The following is a 5,616-nucleotide window of genomic DNA, read 5'->3' on the forward strand; positions in this document are numbered from 1 at the left end:
CCTTTGCAATACAACATTTGGGGTTAAATTGCGATGATAATTTGTGACGGCGGTGTAATTTGTGGTGTAATTCGGGCCCAAATGTAGTAGTGCTTGCTCTATGATTTTCTTCAAGGGGAGAAGAGGTACCTATGTAAATTTCTTTTCTTTTCCATCTAAACATGTATCTCTTTATATTTCCCCCAGCAGGTGATTGGAGAAGCTTCTCTTTATGTATATGTATGTATGTATGTATGTATACACACACATATGTGTGTGTCTATGTATGTACATGTATGTATATATAGAGAAGCTTCTCTTTATGTATGTGTATATACATTCATACACACACATATGTGTGTGTCTATATATGTATGTATGTATATATATAGATATCTCTATGTTTATATACATACATACATATACAGAGATCACAAGGGCACAACAACGAGATGTAGAGATCACAAGGGCATGGCAATGAAATGCAGAGATGTAGAGATGTACATATATACATACATACATACAAATACATATACATATACATAAATACATAACTAGATACATACATACATGCATCTACATATGCAATTTTATCACCTTGGAAAACTGTATTTGATCTTTACTCAATCACTAAGATATAATGTAATTTGTATGTACAGATTTTTGCATACTTAGTTTGGTATGAATAGTTCTGATTGAATTAATCTAAGGAGAGTGAGTCTACTCGTGATGATAATGGCTACATGTATTGGGTCTTTAGAGGAGAGAGAATTACAAAATATTAGATGTTGTTTTTAGCTCAAATGTTCCCAATTTTATGTTTACAACTCAAATGCTCTCCCATGGCCTAAGCTAAAACCCTCATTACTGCATCCAAAATTTAGGAATAAAATATGATTATGTCCCCAATAAAGAATTGAAATGTAATTTTTTTGGATTTCACTTAGCACTATGTCGATAAATGCAAGAAATTCTACTACCATGCAAATTAACTTACATTGATTCTGAAGCTTAGGCCCTAACAACAGTTGAAAGGTAAATTGTTGTCAAAGAATGTGCTAAAAACAAGAAAGAGTGCATATTTAGAATGAACATAGATATTGGAAACAATGAAGAAACATATAATCCTCTTATACAAAATCAAAATTATGTCCAGAGATGATCTCAAGAAATTGAGCAATTAAGTAATCCAAGTCTAACCTTTCAATTACCACACTATGTCCATCATTATCATTTTATCAAACTGCATAGTGTATATGAGAAATATGTTAGCAAGTAATACTAATCTATTAAAAAACAAAAGCATTAACTAGCATATAAACCATAACATAAAATGAGAGACTAAAGAGGAAACCCCAATTGGAAATGTGAGCCAAATGAATGGACTCTCCCAATGGGATTTAGCTCCTTGCTTGGTAGATGGGTCTAAAGATTGGGATGTATGCTCAAGGTTCCCAAAAACTAGTTTCAATGGAGATGAAAAATGGCAAATTGGTAGCTTTGTGAGCTCTCAATTTGGCATCATAAGGGTATGGTTGATGGCTTTTGGCTCTCAAAAGGGCATTATAACTTTAGCTCCAAGATTGTGGTTGAAATGGCTTGGGAGGGGATTCAATTTATAGGCTAAGGGCTTGAGGGATGGAGGGCTAAGATGGAAGGAAAGATGAAAGCTTAAGGAGGGTTGGGATGCACTCAAAAGGGAGCACATGGATTGTGCTTGTTTAGCACCAATCAGGGAGTGACACATGTCACAAGGTGAGTGGATGGAGGAAAGGGGAAGGATGAGTCAACAAAGGAGGCTCAAAGGGTAATATCTTCATAAAGACCCTTCATTATGGCTTATAAGAGCTTGTAAGAGCTTGTAAGAGTCTTTATGGCTTTTGTAAGAGCATTCAAAGCTTAGTGGTTGGGATATTTTGAGGGGATTTGAGATTGTTGACTTTCCTTGGCTTAGGAAATTCTTAAGCTTGCTTAGGGAATGTGATAACATTAGAGGGTGGATTAGGCATGGGTTTAGGATTAGATTAGGGATGTTAGAGATTTGCAAGTGGATGGCATTCATGAGGGTGGGTGAGTTAGTGACTAAGCTTGGTTAGTATGGGTGGATGGGGTGGATTAGGCTAAAAAGAGGGTTTAGGAATAAGTTAGGGGCTTTTAGATTTGAGGGTTTCATTTATCAAATAGGTTTATTTAATAAATGGGGATTTTGGAATTAGATAGAAGAATAGGATTTAATTGATAAATAATAGGTTATTTGATTTATCAATTAGGACTATAGATGATTATTTAAATTAATCAGCTAGGGGATGGCAAAGGATTAATTAAATAGGAATTTAATTAATGATGCCTTTAAAGATAACTAAATAGGATTACCGAAGCGATGTAATCAAATTTAGGTGTCTACACATAGTAGTTCTAGAGATTTATCCAAATAATAAATTACACTCATACAAAAAGCTCATACGATGAGAGATATTCAAACTTGTGGAATATTTAGAATTAATACTACTTTACCACTACGATGACACTATAATGGAGCCATAAAGATATACTCTTATCTTGTGTGTCATTCTTGAAGACCAACTGATATCTCCATTATCAAAATTATAATATCCCTACTCACTCAAAATCTCTACTCTCTTAGAAGATAAAAGCATGAGATGAGATTTGAATAAAATTATTGAGATGTTGTTTTGCAAACAACTTATATGGATTTATATCAAATGATCATAGATATACTTTTCATGAAAAAATCCCTAGTTACAAAAGTTGCTTCTACCACTGGAGCAAGTATTCACCCTTGAGTGAGCAACTATACACAATCTATAAAAGCCCTTTACTTTTTTGGGACATGGAGCACATTCTATGTTAGGAAAATTTAGGTCTATAGTTATTTGCATTTTTTTCAAAGATATGAACAGTGATTGATTAGAATTTCTTGTATTTGTTTCTAGATATTACCCTCTATCATTTCCATCTATGGTGATATTAGGTTTTATTTATATCGAGTCAAAGCATGTTGATGTTTAATGGGATTGCACTAAATATGCATTGGGAGAAGGTGACCGTCCTTTGATTTACTATGTGCTTATTGTGCCATGGCATGATATCCCTAAAGACTTCTTGTCGTGAGCTCTTTATGATCTTCTCATGCCCTATAAAGTCCTTCCATATTGTGGGAGAAATGTAAGTGTTTCTATCGAATCTAAACTCAATGTTATGGCTAATCTCAATGGGTTTCATCGACTCCCCATTCGTAGGTGTTTTGGTAAACATCATCGATGTTGTCCATGTTTAACTAATGTCAAGACTTAGCTGGATGAACACCCCTATCTTCAATGTTTGTTTCATCAACATTCCATTGAATGGCTCCACCCATCTACAATGAAAAGTCAAACCTAAAAACTTGACCATTATAGACATTGCATATATATATCAATGCATGTGTAACTTAGAAGGGTCGATGACCATATGAAGCTAGCGTTTTATGTTGGATATGGGATGATTCATTTGTGATGCCAATATATCCTCCTCCATAATTAATTTCTATATCGTCTCATTGCTAGATAGAAATCACTAGACTTGGTCTTCTGAAATGGTATGGGCTACTTGGAATTGTCAAACTTGAACCATTGAACTGTACATTTAGATTGATGAACAAACACCTTGAATCACTAGTTTCATGTTAAGAAAATTTGGCCTTTGAAATGTGAACTTTTATTTTGATTTGTGGTGCATGGACTATTATGAACCAAAATACACCTAAATATTATTGGAGACATCTAAAAGAATCTACACAAATTGATATGAACCATTCAATCTAAATTACAGAGTCTTTGAATCTCAATACTTTGATCCAAGCCAAGAGCCTTTTGAACACTGAAACCACTAAACTTCCTACGATACTGAACATATTGAACATATGAACCTCCTTGAACCAATGAAACAATTTTGAAATAGGTTCAATGAGGTTCAAAACCCAAGATAGACTAAGAAAAAAACCTCAAACAAGTATTACATGTTATGGCAAGGTAGGAGAAAGATGGTTGTGTAAGTGGTTGATCGAGCAAGTTGCACAAAATTAGGGTGTCAATTGCAAACAGTTTCATTAATTTGATAAGGGAATTATCTTTGAAAGTGGGATGATCAAAATTGGCATGTCCATCCTTATGATAGATGTCTCTATCTCATAATAGAAAATTACCTCAAATGACAAGTGACAAATTATGAAATGTATAGAAAATTAGAAGAACATTCACCTATAATATTTTTGAAAAATAAAATAATAAAATATAGTTTGGTGGAAAAATCCATGAGCTATGTGGCTCCACATTGTGACCATTCCACTATCTAGTAGTGGAAACTCTTCACGTTAAATATGAAGATCTTGAAATTTGAAAAGATAACTATCAAAGATCTATATTTGTGTTTTAGTGATAAGAAATATACAATCTAAGTTTAAGAAAAAGAATATTCTTAAATGTATGTGATTAAATAAAATAAACAAGAGTACTAGTTGTAGCTATATAATTCTAGTATTAGTGATTATGTTAAACAAAATGATTAATAAAACAAGTATGAAGTAACATAAATGGATCATCTACTCGATCTTATTATGACTTAATGTGAATGCATCCGATCATTACCTAGACGATATTATGCATCAGATCTTTACTTAATCACCAAGAGATAATATAATCTATAAGTACAGATTTCTACATACTTAGTTTGGTATGAATAGTTTTGATTGAATGCAAGGATAATTGCTTGTGTGAATTCAAGACATGAATGATTAATTTAATTTAGCACAAGTACTATGCAAGTGTGTATGTATGCATGTAAATAAATTCACATAGTGAACTGATATACATACATACATGCACATATGCATAGAATCATTATAATCAGTTATCCTTGGATCTGACCAAAGCTATTACATATGAACAAGAGATACATGTTTAGAAAGAAAAAAAGAACATTTACATAGGTACCTCTTCTTCCCTTGAAGAAAATCATAGAGCAAGGGCACATAGATCACAAGGGCATGACATGGCAAAGAAATACAATGATCACAAGGGAACAACAAAAAAATCCGAGATAACCACTGATCTCTGCCAACATTCAGAGGTCTCCACCCTCATTTGGAGCTCTCTACCCTCTTTTGCGTGCAGCTCTCCACAATCAATCAAAATAATGGGGAATGATTAATGTTAGGGTTTCTTTTCTTTTTTATTTATAATCATAATCCACAATCCACAATATCTCTCTATATATACATACTTACATACATAATAGACACACAGATATGTGTGTATGTATGTATGTGTGTGTATATGTGTGTGTGTGTGTGTGTGTGTGTAGATACATACATACATACATATATACTTACATACATAGATATATGTACATACATACATACATACACACATACATATATACATACATATATGAAAACAACAATGCACTTTCTAAGAGTTTAAAATTGTTCAACAAAATTAATTTTTTATAAGAAAATGTACTTGAAGAACTATTAGCTTAGAAGCAAGAACATGATGTTGAAATAGTGCATAAAGTGTTTGGCATGAGAGGTCCACAAGTGAGGGTGTTAATCAATCTTGAAAACTTGAAGGTTGAAAT

This window comes from Cupressus sempervirens, chromosome 3 (assembly GCF_028749045.1).
Source record: "Cupressus sempervirens isolate cs-2001-9-10 chromosome 3, ASM2874904v1, whole genome shotgun sequence".
NCBI lineage: Eukaryota > Viridiplantae > Streptophyta > Pinopsida > Cupressales > Cupressaceae > Cupressus > Cupressus sempervirens.